We start from the raw sequence: 18099 nt of genomic DNA, 5'->3' as shown, positions 1-18099 counted from the left end.
TGCAAATTTTCAGTAAAAACCTAGATATAGGGTTCAATAACTCAAGGCTGTAATTAAGACTGAAGTTAGATTGAGATGTGATTTATTGAAAAATGACATCGCATAGAGAGATAATATAAGGAGGGAAGACAAGAAAGCTGAAGAGAAAGGCTTAATTAAGACTTAATGGTTGACTTCCAATTCCGGCAAGGACAGAGTAGAGGGTGTCGTCCTCACTCTCACATCGCATGCATTTATAAAACATGGTAGATGACATTAAACTTTTTTTTTGTACATTACACAACAAAGATTATAAAAGCACTATCGTTGAAATAAGAGAAACGTTTTAGGTGAGTGCCACAATTACCCTGGTTGTCCACATGGAGTCGTTTTCTAAACTTCAGTACAGAGAAATACGTTTAAAACAAAACAACATAAAAGAGAGCTGCATTCTGGTTTGCTGATGTAGCTGGAATTTGCAGGGCAGAGTACCAGAGATGAGATAACTATGAAAAAAAGAAGCTCCAAAAGTTTGAATAGGTCTTTTTGACTCTTTGGTCCATTATTAAATTGAAAATATTCAATGTGAAACTCCATAAAGTATGGGAGATAACAGATATCAGCTCGGCGAACAGCCTACTAAAAGGTTGTGAGGTATGTAAAGATTCTAGAGTCTCACGGTGATCAGAGACATTATACCTAAAATCAGCTAGAGAACAACAACCTCACTCATTATCTAGACAATCAATTGTGGTCCCAGGAAGGTCTCGTTTTAAGCGCAGTGCTTTAGACCAGCAGTGTCAGAGCTAAACATAAGCCTTCACAAGACAGAGCTAATTCACCACTAAATTAATTGAGTGTCTTCTAGAACAAATTTCAAAACTCTCTAAAGAAATAAAATTAAATCCAGACTCTCAACAATTTAGAACCTCCAATGCCAACATAGACAAACAAAATTGAGATATGAAAAAAAGAAGATAAATGAGACATATAACCAAAAGAAAAATATAGTCAACAGAAACAAACACAATAATGAAACAAAGCACTGAAAATGTTAACAAATGTTCACTATAAGTGGAAATATGTATTATATGTATATACATATACATTTCTTATTTTTTAATTTCTTTAAATATGAAGACACTGGGAGGATGAAAGTGAAAAGGTAGAAAAGATATATTTTGAAATATTAAGCATAAAGAATCCAGGCTGGTTTTTTTGAATATCAGATAAAGTAGGCATCAAGACAAAGATATTTGCCATTAATAAAAATGGATATTTTATAATAAATAATTAATTTTTAAAAAAGAAATAATAATGCTTATTTTTCCATACTAAAGATAAAAAATTCAAAATTGGAGACAACTAAAAGCAGATATAGGCACATCCACAATTACTAGTGGAGGTTTTAATACTCCTTCTCGGAAATCGGTATGGATGGTTTTTTAAAATCACTAAGTATTCAGAAAAATTAAAATAGCATAACATAATGTTATTTATACTGCATTAAACGAATCAATTCTAGAATACACTTTTTTTTCCCTCAAGAGCACATTGAAAATTCACCAAATGTGACCATATGATAGGCAATAGAAAGGCCTAACAAATTCAATGTATTGCAGTCTTAAAGAGAACAATCTTTAAAATCAATGGAATGAGATTAAAGATCAATAGCAAAATTATAAGGAATATCCTCATATATTTGGAAATTAAGCAAAATATTTCTATGTAACTGAGTCAAAAAAAGAAGTAACAAAGATATTAGAAAATGTTATGTATGGAATAATTGTGAAAACACAGCAGATCAACTTCCGTTGAATGAGTCTTCCTCTTTCACCTGTCTACTCTTATCATATGGAATGATTTAATACTAAAACATTAGGTGTTGGAATAAAAGGCAGGTATCCATGATGGAGATTGTGGAGAGAGTTGCATGGCAGATCATGGCGTTGGAGCCTGAGCAAACTGAGAAAGGTGTCTGTGTCAAACGGCTGCCTCTCAGGAGGTATCACATTATGGAGATTAGGATAGTGTCTGAGTGGTCAAGTAGGTCCAACGGACTAGCCCACAAGATGACATCTTGGTGAAAGCTGTCAGAACCAATAACGTAATATTTACTCCCCATAACAACTGTTGAATTATTTTCTTCATTTTGTGGTGAAGAAGACAGAAACTGAAATATTAAATAGCTTCTGCCAGGTAATGCAATTAGTAAATAGGCCATATTGTGGATATATAATAAGTATGCATTAACAATACATTAACATTAGCAGAAAGCATCTGAACTATCGTTGCTTGTAAAATGAGGAAATTGCTTCCCCTGTGTTAACATCATAAAAGAAAATTTTAACAAAAGTTCAGAAAGTATGCATATTTCATTGGCTAGAATTTCTTTTAAAATGTTTTTAAAAAGGAAAAGCTAGGCAGGAGATTATTAAAGTATAATATGGTAAGTCATCTAAATAAATCCATAGCACTAAAACAATGTGTTGGAAGAAATTACAGGAAACCTGTTATTTCCAAGCTTTTCTCAGTTTTTTTTTTTCCTGTTTCTACAGGTAGAGACTAAAGGTAAATTAGTCTTTTGTTTAGTACAATGCATTAATCACCTTTTGGTTATTAAAGGAAAGGCATTGTCTGTAATAAAACGTTTAAGATAAAAGGGACCTGGGCTGCTTTGCATAAAAACGTAAAAAGGTATTTTTGGTGGGCAAAAGATTATCAGACTTACACATGATAGTTGGATTCTAGGTAGTCCAGAAAGTGATGTTGGATAAGGAATCAGTCCTGCAACACAAGAAAGAAACAAAAAGTACAAGCTGTTTAAGAAAACCAAAATGAATACTAAGGTTGTTTAATCTAATAGTCTAATTTTAAGAATCTAATACTACTTTTCTATTTTTTAAACATATATGCCACTTTTACCTCCTTTTAAGGCACACTGTACCTCTTCCTCACCATGACCAATGTCCTCTATCTTCTTTATCTCCTCCCATATCTATTAAACCTTTAGTTAAACAAAATCCTTACTTACGTTAAATAAAATGCATGGGAGACCATTGATTTGGACTGAACTCCAGTACTACGCCCCAACAGACCAAACTAAAATAGAATCCCTTATGCTAAGTGCCACATAATCAATCTGAAACTTTAAAGAAGGAGGTAAATTTACAAACAGACCAGTTTTGTTTTTGTTTTTTTTTCTGAAAACAGGAAATCCACCTCGACCAATTGGAAAGGGCCCAGTCAACCTGACTCACTGTAGCAAAGAAGTCCCCTCTACTTTAACTCCTACAACAAAAGCAACTGACTGTTCATCAACCTGACTCTTAAAAAAAATTACGTTTTCTCGTTTTCACCTTGCAAAAGCCACCTGTTTTGCCAAGCCCAAGGGAGCACTCATAATATTTTATACAATGAAATGCTGCCAAATTCTAGAATCACAAATAAAAGCCAATTAGATTTTTAAACTAAATTTGTTGTAATTTTTTTCTTTTAACACTTGTATTTGTCTTTCTTAGTAGAGCCTTGGGAAATAAAAAGATAATTGTGTCCTTCCTGGAAGCAAAGAACAGCAGCAGACTGGAGGATGATATACAGATACAGATTACTCCAATTTGAACCACGAACATACTTTAGTTTTTTAAGTAGGCAATATATTCCTAAAGCTTAGAAATCTGAGAACATAAAAAGATATAATAAAAATATGCCTCCCGATCCTGATTGCTATTGCCATGCTACCATGCATCAGAAAACACTTTTACATTTCTAGTGTATCAGCACAGTTTTCATGCATGTTTAATTAAATGCAAACATATTTTTCTACTTTCCTTCTATTAAAAAAGTTACCATGCACACTGTTCTACCCTGCACAGTTTTCATGCATGTTTAAATAAATGCAGACATATTTTTCTACTTTCCTTCCATTAAAAAATTACCATGCACACTGTTCTACTCTATACATTTTTACTGTAAAGATGCATCTTAGAGAGCATTCCATAACAGTATAAAAATCTTCCTCAGCTGCATCGTATTTGTGTATGGAGGTATTGTTTAAATCTTAATTAATATTTAGACTATCTATAATCATTAGCTTTAAAATCACTAATGTAAAATACCACTATAAACATATTTCTGTATATATCTGCAAATATGCCATTTGAATAAAGACCCAGAGTGGAGTTGGTAGGTCAAAGTTTATATGAAATATTGCTACAATGCTTCCCATAGGATTTGCACTAGATTATATCATCTATGAGCAAAACTGAGAGTTGCTCCTTCTCCACAGCTTTGCAAGAGAAAGTGTTTACAAAGGTACTCACACTTACCAACCACACAGATGAAAATGTGCTTTTCTATGAGTGAGGTTAAGCATCTTTTCATGCATTTAAATGATCATATTTGATTTATTTTTCCTTTTAAATAAATTCTTTGTTTATATATGATTTATTTTTCCTTTTAAATAAATTCTTTGTTTATATATATTCTCATTTTTTGTTGAGTTTTGGTTTTGGGGATTCTTTACATATTTGGAAGTATGGCTCTTAATCTGAAGTGGGAGATACAATATTAATTTCCTGGTTTGTCTTTTATATTCTGACTGATTAAGGGGCATGTGTAAGTGTGAATGTGTGTGTACTTGCATGCATATATGTTTTAATATAGGGAGTTTCTTTTTAACAAGTCAATTCATCAATCTGTTATTACATTATATTCAATTTTGTATTTAAATAATAATTAAAAATTATTTTCTTTATTCATTTCTTCAAAGAAACGTCCCAATCTTTTACGTATTTTTGGATAGTTTTGTTTTTAAATTTAAATCTTTCAACACATTTGCAATTTATCCTGGCATGTGGTATTGAATATATAATGATCATGTTCATATAGAGAGAGCAGCTAAAGCTGGTCTTAAACTCCTGGCCTAAAGCAATCCTCCAATCTCAGCCTTCGTCACTGGGATTACAGAAGTGACCCACTGTGCCTGCCTGAAACTGTACATTCTAAATAGGTCAATTGAATAGCATGTCAGTTATATCTCAGTAAAGGTGATAATAAAAAGATATTGTATTCTTATTGTATTTCCGTATCTTCTTTTGTTTTTAATTTTTGCCGTTTTATGTGATTCATGCATGACTAATATAGTTATGTGATATGTTTGGATTTTATTTTTCAATTTATTTAACATTATATTTTCCTATTTTAACATTAAAAAAACTTCAGTGTGACAAATTTTCTTTAAAATTTTGTGTATAGTTGTTTCATATTAGAAAAATTTCCATTTTCTACTATTTATCTTTTATAAAAATTACAACTTTATATATAAATATCCTTACTAATCTATTTATTTATATAATATCTATTATTTTCTTCACAAAAGTAAAAGACAACCAAAGAGAAAATGGAAAAAAACAGTAATGTGTTCCTCTTCTTCTCACAGCTAAATCCTCTATCAAATAAGAATAGTTAACTTTATTAATTTTTCAATTCATTTATACTATCAAAATTTTTGCTAGATTTTTTTTAGCTAAAAAGAATATTCCTATAGACATCTATTATATAGAAGTATATAATCAGCATTTTTTTAATCTTTAAACTTCATTAAAGTGTAAGCTACTGTTTTTCTTATGGGTATTATTTTTATATTGTAGGGCTGAAATATTTAGGCTGTCTTCTTGCATTCTACACCTCACATTTGTTGTTTTTTTTCCTTAATTCTATGGTTATACATTCAATATTGTATATCAATCATTTATTATAATTTTCTCAAAGCTTCTAATTTTGTTAAAGTTTATCTTTTAGTAATTTCTATAAAAGGGCCCACAGTCATTATTTTCTGAGTTTTTCTTTTTAAAAACTCTTTTATATAACTTTTAATAATTAAAGTTTAATATGACTGTGTAAAATATTGTCCGGTAGATTTTATTTCCTTGAAATTTTATGACAGCATTTCCAGTATTCTGAAGCTCAATGTTTTGCATGATGGTTTTACTTTCCACCATTTTTTTCTTTGTATTTAAATCCTATCAATTTTGTAAAAATATTTCACAGTTTAGATAAATCTTAATCCTTCTTTCATTTTACTTAATCATAAATCAGATATTTATTATCATCAGCATTTCAGCCTCGTAGGTTCTAGAAAGGTTTTTGCATTGCATCTTCAAATATTTTCTTTGATTTGATATTCTTCTTTTGGATCTTGAACTTTATTAACTCCTTTTTAGCTTCCATTTCATTTTGCTTGTATTACTTGTTCCATCCTTGCTCCTCCTACATGCTTTGTTTTCTACCGTTGCTAATTTCCCCAATGACTTTCTAAAATTGTCTTTATTTTCATGATTTTTTTCCTACTACGTTCCTGAATCTTCCAGTTAACGACACATCTCGTTATATTGTTTTTGTATTTCTTCCTGTACTCTTCGCTTTCCACCATGTGTCCTTCCTACATAGAAGTAAAACCTCATTCAGTATGTGAGGCACGATTTCTTACTAAACCTGTGCAAATATTTTTCTGATAAATATTTTCACCAATTTTTAAATTTGCCTTTATTTTCAACATGATTTATTATCCTTATTATTAATTTTCTACTAGTTCTGTGTTATTTTTGTGCCCTTCAAATGGAGTGAGAGTTCATGGTCAAGTATTTTTAGAAGGATCTTTGGAGTGAGGAGACATGGTTGAACTTTAGATATTCTCCATCTATACTTTAACAGAGATAGACTTGTTTCTGCAAACAGTGTTTTCCTGTTGGTTTGTTTGTGTAGACTTAGCTACCTCTGCTTCGATTGAAAATGATTCCAGAGGACTTCAATCATCAACCTTCTCAACCTTTGTTCCAGAAAGTGTTTTTGCAGATGAAAGCTAGTTTTGCACTTCATGATAGTCCTTGCTCCTTTTCACAAGTATTTTGGTTGTTCCTTTCTGGGAACGTTTATGGCTGATCTTTCTTGATATTGGCTTTTTTTCTCTCATCTTTCTCCATAGCTTCTGCACAATTTCAGTTCAAAAGTAATTCTGTCCAATTTGGTTTTGCCAAAGCTACCTGAAATATGAAATCTAAATAATATTTGTCAACTTGCTGTGCTGAATATATGATTTGTGTTTTCTTACCCAACCATTTTAAATTTGTATAATTTCTAATAAGTGGGGAAAGATGATAGCTTGTGCAGTTATGTTTGTATATTTGTATAAAGACCTAGATAAAGATGTTTAATTCTCCCCGCCTACAATCCAAATAAAATATTGGAAAGATTTCGAGTCACTCCTATTGAATGAGATGTTTTCTGTTATTATTTTTCTGTGATGTTAATTAAAAGTGACCACAGAATGCTACATGACTTAAGTATGCTTAGGTTGAAGAAAATTGGCTAACCACAACAGATGCTATATGGTATGCAAAAAGGTTAAAAGGTGGATTCTGAAACCTCCAGATTTATCATCTATGTGTTTACTGCTAAGAAAATTTTAGAACAGCTAATATAATAGGTTACGTGGTAACATTTTGGAAGGAAAATGATAACATTAAGAAGCTGAATAGCACATTTAAGTTCACAAAATGTCAACATGACTTTTGTTTACATGTTAATTAGATTAAGCATTTCGTAATATTATTTTATTCTAAGGGGACATGTGATAGAAAATTTATGAGTAGTAGTTGTTGATCAAATTATTGTATCTAGTGTTAATACATTGATTGTTATGAACCTGCAGAGAGGATCATGAGTTTGTGGCACTGGATTTCATTATTGATTTTATACCACTTAGGATCTTTGTTAATGACTTGGCAGAATATAAAAAAAGTGTGGTTACTTAATTTACAGTGAATAAAAGATCCACTATAGTAGTTAATGTGTTGTTTGCTAAAATTAGAATTTCAATTTATTTTTAAGTTATGAAAAGACAACTCATGCAAGATGAGTGTTAAAAAGTACACATAGGTTATAACATTTAAGTTTAAAATTTAAATTATTATCAAACTGAAGAACAGTGTGGAAACAGACTTGTATCACATATGCCTGCGACTCCTACTTGAGCCTAAGCTCACTACCGAATGACATGATTTAAGAATTATTAATACAAAATTCTGCTGGATTTTAGTGAATCCAAATCTTGGTGCATTTCCCATGAGTGCAGGAAGTAGAAATCTGTAGGTGGGCTATTGGCTGAGTGGGAATAATCCCAGTATAAATGTGATTTATTAGATTATATCCATGGCAGTATTTAATAACTAACAAGTAAAAGATATGTACTCATTAAGAGAGAAAGCATATGCTCTGCATCCAGGGGCTGGAACTCAGCCTTGCTGCTTCACTGCTGCATGACACTAGAATATTTTGGGGATTTTGTCACTGAGATCCCCATATCCAAATTAAACTAATAATAGTACTAATCTCAAGGGATTGCTGTGGGAATTAAGCTAAACTGAATAATACAAAAAAAATTAGGCTATTCCTTTGCACTTAATATATGTTTAATAAATGTAAATTGTATTAATATCATGGTGTATCTTATTTATGAAACTTGAAATCAAGAAGATTAAATATAAAGCTAACTGGTTTGGTGAGAAATCTATAAATGTCCTCACGTGGTAATCAAATATTATTAATCTTGGAAGCCTAATTTTATGTTTTGTGTTAAATTTATCAAATAATTTTAATAACGGTGACAAGAGTAATAACATAAGTTCCTATATTCTGAAAAGTGGAAATTATAAAACAAACTTTCAGTGGAATGAAAGCCATATAAAATCCTGTTATCGTTGAAGAGGTTAACTTTTCCCACTTACCTTACCACGGAATGACATTTCAGTCACATTACATAGCAACTAAATATGTAGATAATTTATAACAGTATTTATAAATCAGAGCCCTTCCTTTATATATGCTATTAATAAAAATGTGGCGAAAAAATTGTTTATTAAATTGTGTACACATAGAAATCTGACTTCCTCCCATCTCCATTTACCTCATTAATTCACCTGTGAACTGTGGTTTCCTTCAGTGTTTTCTTACATTAATAATTTGGTAACAGGAGAAAATGGGAGTTATAATTGTGTGTGTTAGGGAAATCAGTTTTGGTGGAAGTTATTTTTATGCTCACTTAAGCTGTTTAATTTTCCATTGGAATATTATATTTTATGCCCCAAAGGAATTCCAATTTCTTGCCATTTTTAGTGGAATGTTCGATGTATATATCCTGTGTTTACATAATGTGTAACTATTTTTTGCGTCTACAGTCACCATTTTTCTTCCTACTATATAAGTGCATTTCAAATTCTCCATTAAATAAAATTAAAAGTTATTTACATTTTCATTTACAGAATGTATTGTAGAGCAACATCTTATTTGCTGAAGTATATTTTGTTCTAAAAGGCTTTAAGTAGAATTTGATGTAATATTTTTACACAACTCACCAACAAAAATATTTATTTGTATAGCAAGATTTTGCCAAGGTCTAGACAATTTTTTTTAATAAACAGATGGGGCTTTAATTGTTGTTCTCTTAATTCATGCTAATACAGCATCATTTGCTATTTTGGTGTCAGATATGTCTCTGACAGATGGAACATCGGTGTGGCTAATGTTGGGTAATATGAGCATTGCAAGCATGACACTAGTGTGTTAGCTATGTCATTGGTGTTTGAAACTGTAGTAGTCATCATGGCAGGACCAGAGGTGCTATGATAACTCCCCACATATCTACGGCTATGACTGACTAGGCACATAACTGTCAGTTATATCATTATTCAAAAGAGAGGTATATTCAAAACTTTAAAACTGGACCCTCTATATTTCTATTTCAACCCAGCTCTGAATTTTCTCAAGTCCAAATGCTTTATTCTGTTTGCCTTGGTGTTCATGTAGCATTTAAGATAAGAGAACATCTGCTAACTTTGGCTCGGAATGCTACATGCACTTAGTCATTCTACTCTTGAAACAATTTTCGACTAACAACAAAAAAAAGTTTTTCAGGACGCTGCAGGCCTAGTGAGTCATTTCCTATAATTCAATGTGTCTGAAATATTTTTTAAAATGATTTTTAGCGGGCTTTTCAGAGTTACAATTGCAGACTGTTTCCTCCATGAAATCTCTGAACAAAATGGCCCTAGGCATCCTCCAAGAACAAGCTGGTCTTTGGCATAAGCCATTTGACATTCATCCTGCTTGCTGAAACTTGATTCATCTGGACTGTGACATCTCACTGAATTTAGCCAGAAGCTAGAAAAATTGCCTTCTCGAATTTTTTTATGCACCTCCTGGACCTGGATATAGGTTTCTTTACATTCTGACCTTCACTACAGAGGTCTTGTAGACTTTCTCTATTCCTGAGGCATGTAAGAGTCACCTAACATTGTGCTGTCGAATTTGCTTTGTGCTTCAGTAATTTTGATTCCAGCTGACACATATAGAAATACAATAAGTAATAGATGCTTTATCCTGTTAATGTGTTCATTCTCTATCTGTGAGATTAAAACTTCAGATTATGAAGGATATGGCACTTAAAGTTGAGAAACAAAACAAATGCTACTCCAGCTACCATGTTGAAAATACTGAATTCTACAACCTGTAGTGAATGGAAAACAAATGTGGTTTCAATGTATTAAAGGGAAAGTTTCTTTTCAAATAATGCTAATTTGTTAGCAGTTTCTTCAATTTCAATCAATGTGCTAAAAAACCAAAAGAAAATAGAAAATAGAAAATACACATTTTACTAGTATTCCTGTGAAATTGTATTTTTATTTAATGAATGAGAGTTAGATAAAATATGATAATTAAATTCACATTAATAAATCACTGTTTTAAATACTTGAGACATTTTCTGTACTTATAAAAAGTTAAAAATGCTCAGAATTATGAGATTTGTATTCCTTAAATCTGTTGCCCTTCATGACATATCATTTTGAAAATATATTATGAAAATATGTGGTTTTATATTATTACATTGCATTTTAGTAATTTGCATACTTTATAGGTTACTAGAAATGCCAAAATTAAAATTTTATTAGCAAATATTATTTATATCAACCCTTACTTTAAAGGCATGATAATCTATTTTGTTCGAACTAAATTTTCTGGAAAAGCATGCCTAAGAATTGTTATTTTTGGTAAACATTTGCTTGAAACAGCACAGTATCTGATTTGAGATAGGTGAAGCAGCTGTTTTAGCTTCACAGAAAATGTTGCCAGAGAGAAATTGTGTCCCTAAGGTGTGGGCTGAGTTACAGCTTTAAAAAATTAAATTAGCCCAGCACACGTTTGGCTCCCCTGCTGCTTGGCTTCTTTGCACCGTAGCCCTCCACCATGGCTTCCTATTTGTTTGGCCCAAACTCTTTCTGTAGTTTATTGACAGTAGCATGATAAATCACAGTTTCCTCTGGGCACCATACTGCTCACATGGTCCTAGTTCCTGTAAGGGGGCCAATATTCATGCCTTCTCATGCAGGCTTGTGAAATTGCTCTTTCAAAAGCTTAGAAATTGATGTTCCATGAAACAAACTATTGTTAACCTAAGCAGTAACTCTTCAGGAGTTGTGACTCTTCCCTGAGAAATGATAACAGTCCTGAATCTGAGGTAGCATCCTCTAGTGATAAATATTTGATGCTTGGGTGAGATGATAAATTTATCAAATGGGGGTAAAAAGAGCCTTTCTGATTTTTAATTTTTAATTTTTTTATTTGAGTATTCATTTCTTAGGCTTAGATACGAATTCTTCAATGATAATAGAAAATGTCCTTTGTATCTAAAACAATTTAATTAGATACCATTTGATTTTCATTTGGGCCACAACTTTACCTCATTTGTAAAGAAAATAAGATAGTATCACATTATTTGAATTAAATGGCCTTATTATTTATATACCTCAGGCTACAGTCTAATTAAATTTTAACTATACTATGTATTTTGAATTTATGGGTAACTGAAAATTCTCTATTATATGAAATCCCAATATCATCATAGAATGAAATTAAAGTTACTATGACTATTTGAAGAAGAGTGTCGTCAAATGATAATGCAATACTAATCTAAAATGGATACATGGCAGTAGGAGAACATGAATAATTGGATGTCTATTGGCATTAGTGAAAAACTTGTGTTGCCGTTGTTCTAATTGGTAAGTGAAAAAATATCTTACCTTTTAATATAAAAATCATTATTTGTTCTATATTAAAGAAAAAGAAAACATCATATGTATTTAATGTCTTATTTGTTGCTTAGATAAAGAGAACCTGCCTTTCACTTCCCAAAATATTGCTGAAGAACTGGAAAAATAACTGTCAGGTACTATGCTTAATATCTAGGTGATAAAATAATATGTACACAAAACTCCGGTGACGAGAGTTTATTTATATAACAAACCTGCACATGTACCCCTGCACCTAAAATGAAAGTTAACAAAAAAAGAATTGGATGCTCAAATTAATGAGCTGCATTATTTCAAAGTAATACATTTTCTACTAGGTTGTGCTACATTCATTGATTCAACCACTTTTTTTAAAGTAAAGATAACAGAGAGTGTTACATTCCATAGTGACATAAACATGATAACCATATTAAAGTAAACTGAAATTTTCACAAATACTTTTAAAAGACAAGAAGTCACATGAACTGAGTGGGGTTCATGGCTGCCTTTCAATACAAGTCTGTGCCTTCAGGTTGTACCCAGGGCTAATGATGTTATCCAAAGGAAAACATTTGTAGACTGCACTTTTTGCTATTTCTTATGTAGTTTGAATTGTTTTTTTTTTAGTGCTGTCACTAACGTAGTAAATCAATGCTACATGACACTTTTCCAGGGCTATATAACATAACTCTTCCTATTTTGTCCAGATTCAGAAGGAGCTTACAGTAGATGAATCCCTTGCAACTTGATTCATTTCTACTATTGATTTCCAAAAGTCTAGAATAGGATGGCAGCATTTCAAATTATTGAACACTTAAAGAATAATCTGCTTGGATTTTTTTCATTCACCTTAAAATTGGATACTAAACAGACATTACTGATTTTGGCATTATAAAGGATTCATGAAAGCAAAGTTAAATATTTGTTTTCTTTCTAATATTTTGATCCTGTTGTCTGTTTGTTTGAAAACTAATGATAATTTTCTGCCCTGTGCATGAATATGGACCATAATAATATAATTGGGTATCTGCTATCAAATTTATCTTCTCCAAAGAAAGCCACTTCAAATCAAAGAAACTTCTTTAGCCCCTATTATTTTTATTTTACAGTGCTAGAGAGAATTCTAAGCCACATTGCTTAGTAGCCTTTATGTTTTTGTTTTTCTAAATTTTAATGATGTCTTACATTTATGATGTAATTAACTTACATAAAAATGTAGATATTCTAAGAATTTTAGTTTTGGGAAGGCTTTTCTAAATATAATTTAAGTATTAAAGGACTAATATAAGAGTAACAACCAGGATTAGGAATTTATTTTAGGGTTCTGTCTGTACTATGTTTATTGATTATACCACTTAGAGTGATATTTTATTTTGAAAAACCTGTATCAGATGATAGCATAACACAGTAGTTCTGTTTCTAAATATTTTGTGCAAATATTAAAAAAATAGACTGATTTTTTTGGATAGTCTCTTAGAGTAACATAAATTCAAGGGTTTTGCCTCACCCCCAGGAAAGGTTTTTGATTAAAAGATGAGATTGAAGCATAATGTTGCTGACATTTATTAAATGCTCAGAATGTGTCAATCTCTGGGTTACGTGTCCCAAATATCAACTTTCAAAATAACACCACAAAGAAGTATTATTTTCACTGGGCAAGTGAGAAAATAGTGGTCCAGAAAATAAGTCACTTGCCCAGGCTGTGTTATAAAGCTAATAAATGGGAACAACTAGAATTCAGTGATATTTATGCTGTCAAATTGCAAGTTATTTCCATTTTCCCATATATTGGTGGAAACAGATTTTCAAGTCACTTTTGTCATTGATTTTATTTCTATTTTTTATTTTTATTTATAATTGTTGTTGCTTATGCTCAGAAATGAAATTAGTGACATGCATCTTCATGTATATTATTCAAAAAAAGTCTCAGAAATACACTAACAGGAATATAACTTATTGGTAAGCTGAATTCTGTTTTACTTTTCTCCAACAGTCTATGCATTAGAAAAGAAAATAATTCACTAAAATAATTAAGCATAAAATCATTAAGATTCAACAACAACAACAAAAAGCTTTAGATGACAGAGAAGCAATTTCTCCTTTGTTATTACTTTAATATATCTCATTTGGAGCATACAGATAACCTAAAAAACAAATTAATGTAATGATTAGCAGCAGGGCATCTGGAACTAAATTGCTTAGGTTCAAATCTCAGCTCTGTTACTTAGTTGCTCATGTTGGACATGTAGCTTAAACTTTCTGTACCTCACTTCCCTCATTTTAAAAATGGGGACCGGGCACAGTGACTCACGCTTGCAATCCTAGCACCTTGGGAGGCCGAGGTGGGCGGATTGCCAGAGTTCAGGAGTTTGAGACCAGCCTGGGCAACATGGCAAAATCCCATCTCTACTAAAAAATACAAAAAAATTAGCCAGGCGTGGTGGCGCCCCTGAAGCCCAGATCCTCAGGAGGCTGAGGCACAAAAATTGCTTGAACCCGGTTTTCAGTGAGCTGAGATCACATCACTTCACTCCAGCCTAGGTGACAGAGCAAGACTCTGTCTCCAAAAAAAAAAGGGGGGGGAGGGGGTGGTAACTGAAATTTCTGTCATATGTGTGTTGTTGTTTTTTTAGTACTAAATACCTTTACAGAGTTTGTGTATGTAAAACCCTTTTCATGGTACCTAACACAATAAGAAATAGCTATCATTAATTTTCAGGTCAATTTATTTAACTGAAATGATTATGTATACTGCATCAATGCATGAATATTGGTTTGTATTGGTGAAATATAACTTAAGAAATGAAATGATAAAAAATAGTTATATTTGATTTTATTTTAAAGCATAAAGTCAAAATGTTATAACTATATTAAACTATATTGTGTAATTTTAATTATATATTAAAACTATATTCTGTAGAATATAGTTTAATATAGAAACTAAGTTTCCTCCGTAGTTGGAAAAATTTAGTTTTCATATATAACTGATGGCAGCAGCAGCCCATCTGGAGCAGCAGCTACAAAAGCAGCTACAAAGACTCCAGCTACAGCAGGGGAGGTGCCGCCGCGTCTCTGCGGCACCTCGGTGCCAGAGAGGGAACAGGCAGGAGCCCCACCCTCTACCAGGTTGATTAGCCAGGAGCCCCACCCTCCAGGACACAGCTGCAGCCATCCAGCCATGGCTCCAGACCAGGGAGTCCCTGTGCTCTCAGGGTCCTGGGAAGCCTCCCTGCCCTGCAGGCTCAAAAGTGCCTGGTCCTACTCCCTGGAGTTCCCCACTCCTGAAGCCTGCTTGAGGCAGAGCAAAGTTGTGACTGAGCCTGGGTGCTGTTGCAACCTTGTTTGGTGTGTGTGCACTAGGGGTGGCAGTGACATGCCAGCCCCCTGCGGCCTTGGCCCATTCCAGACTTGGGGCACTCACGAGCATGGGAGGGAGGCCAAGGGGCTGCTGAGGATGGCCCAGCAGGGGCCTGCAGGCGCTCCTCATCAGGAACAGCCTGGACATTGTGGATGGCATGTCATGGCAGCAGGACCCAGACAGGCTCCTGGGCAGAAAGGGGCGGGTCCCTGGTGAAACCTCAACTTCAAGCCAGGGATGGCCTGAGGCCTGGGGGCCGGGCTGCCAGTTCTGTCTAGAGCCCAGGTCAGGAGTGACAACTTAAGGCCCTTTCTCCAGACCTGCCCATGGCCACCCATGGACCAATCTGCATGCACTTCCTCTCTTCTCAGCCCCTAAAAGCCCTGGACACTGTCAGCCTCAGAGAGCCCTGGGGACTGCCAGCTGTGGGAAGAAGCTACCCACTTCAGGTCTTCCTGACTTGTTGGGCCGACCTGCCTATGGAAAGGGGCTACCCACTGCAGGTCTCCTGATAGCTGTTCTGTTACTCAGTGAAGCTCCTCTCTGCCTTACTCACTCTCCAGTTGTCCACGTACTTCATTCTTCCTGGATGTACGACAAGAACTCTGGACCTGGCAAATGGCGGTGAGAGGTGTCAGCGTGCTGGCAGTCCTCATAGCCCTTGCTCGCTCTCGGCGCCTCCTCTGCCTGGGCTCCCACTATGGCGGCACTTGAGGAGCCCTTCAGCCCGCCGCTGCACTGTGGGAGCCCCTTCCTGGGCTGGCCGAGGCCGGAGCCGGCTCCCTCAGCTTGCAGGTAGGTGTAGAGGGAGAGGCGCGAGCCGGGACCGGGGCTGCGCGCGGCGCTTCCGGGCCAGCTGGAGTTCCGGGTGGGCGTGGGCTTGGCGGGCCCCGCCCTCGGAGCAGCCGGCCGGCCCTGCCGGCCCCGGGCAATGAGGGGCTTAGCACCCGGGCCAGCGGCTGCGGAGGGTGTACTGGGTCCCCCAGCAGTGCCGGCCCACCGGCGCTGCGCTCAATTTCTCGCCGGGCCTTAGCTGCCTTCCCGCGGGAAAGGGCTCAAGACCTGCAGCCCGCCATGCCTGAGCCTCCCACCCTCTCCGTAAATCTTGCTGCTGCTCACTCTAGGTGCACACTGCCTTTATGAGCTGTAACACCGCAAAGGTCTGCAGTTTCACTCCTGAGCCCGCGAGACCACGAATCCACCAGAAGGAAGAAACTCGGAACACATCCGAACATCAGGAGGAACAAACTCCAGACGCGCCACCTTAAGAGCTGTAACACTCACCGCGAGGGTCCGCGGCTTCATTCTTGAAGTCAGTGAGACCAAGAACCCACCAATTCCGGACACAGCGGGACTAAAAGAGCTGTAACCACAAACAGGGCTGAAACACACGCCCCTGATTGTCACTTTGCATGCGAGGAGAAGGAGAGAAGAGCTACGGCTTTTGGGGGAGCCCAGATCTCGGGGCTCCCTGAGCCAGGTTTGTGACTCCCTCTTTGGGGCTCTGTGGTTCCTGGCATCACTAAACTTCCAGGCATCACCGTGCTCCCCTTGTCCAGACACGGTACCCGCAGCCTGCATGCTGTACATCTGGTCCAGCCTCAGTCTTTCACGGAGCTGGCACCTGTGCTGGCTCCTGGAGCTACCCACACGCCACAGCAGCTGGCGAGCCTGGCTGTGTGCAGCGGATGGACCCAGCACTTGCTTGCCCACGCATTTTTCACCACTTCGTGCCTGGCTTGCTTTTAGCAGGTGTGGGATCCCGGCCAGTAGCAAAAGCCAAGTGCAGCCTGCCAGATCCAGTAGGCAGAACAAGCCCAGCAGGCCAGAGCAAAAACTTGGGCGAAGGTACCACCAGCCACAGAGGTTTCCAGCTGGTGAAGTAACACCCCAAAGATCTTGTGATATAACTGGATGTATTCTCAGAAATATGGAACATATTTATTCAGATATGGCTAAGCAAAGCAGGAAACAAAACAAGAACATGATTAAAACATTTTATTCTCAAAATTCTGAGGTCTCAGCAGACAACATGCATACTTGAAACTATCATGGTTCAAATAAATACACAAATAAATAAATCATTATGGTGTCTGACAATACTCTCAACTGTTGAAAATACAGGATTTAAATGCAACATATTAAGAAAATGCTTTATTTTTCTAATATCTCAACCTATTGAAGTATCTGGAACACTTTAAAGTAATATTTCTTAGTGCAAATGTATTGATTTACGTATACAGTTGTCTCTTGTAGGATTTACATGCGTCCCATCCTCTTGAGGACACTAAAGGGATCACATCAGCGAAGTAACAGTGCTCTGTAATCTCTTGGTTGTGCTCTGAATGTGCACTTTGCTTTTCATTCCAAATATCAGCCCCTCTCTGGAGGGGTATAGGTACCTCATTTTCTCCATTCTCACGTATTTTTTACTGTAAACGCCCAGGTTTCAGTCTTTTTCAAACAGATTATCACCTCTCATTACCCTTGTTGGTTACAATCAACCACAGATGTCATGGTTATTTAACCTTTTTGTTAAAATATTCCTGTCATAATATTTGGTAATGTTTATATTCATGTTGACAACGAGAGGATATCAAAGCCTCTGAGTTCCTTAATCTTTTCAGGGAGTTTTCCTCT

General features: G+C 35.4%; 1 long non-coding RNA gene across 1 annotated transcript in view; it reads right to left on the bottom strand.

Annotated features, from left to right (window-relative positions):
* The window catches only part of LOC134730009 (uncharacterized), a 178511-nt gene extending 162194 nt beyond the window's left edge, over positions 1 to 16317 (bottom strand). The window contains exons 1-2 of the long non-coding RNA XR_010111592.1: positions 16016 to 16317; positions 2711 to 2766 (exon numbers count right to left, since the gene is read on the bottom strand). This is a non-coding gene — a long non-coding RNA (uncharacterized LOC134730009). The remainder of the gene's footprint in view (positions 1 to 2710; positions 2767 to 16015) is intronic.
* Positions 16318 to 18099: the final 1782 nt, after the last annotated feature.

Source organism: Pan paniscus, chromosome 2 (assembly GCF_029289425.2).
Source record: "Pan paniscus chromosome 2, NHGRI_mPanPan1-v2.0_pri, whole genome shotgun sequence".
Lineage (NCBI taxonomy): Eukaryota > Metazoa > Chordata > Mammalia > Primates > Hominidae > Pan > Pan paniscus.
This window is presented reverse-complemented; position numbering and strand designations above follow the sequence as displayed.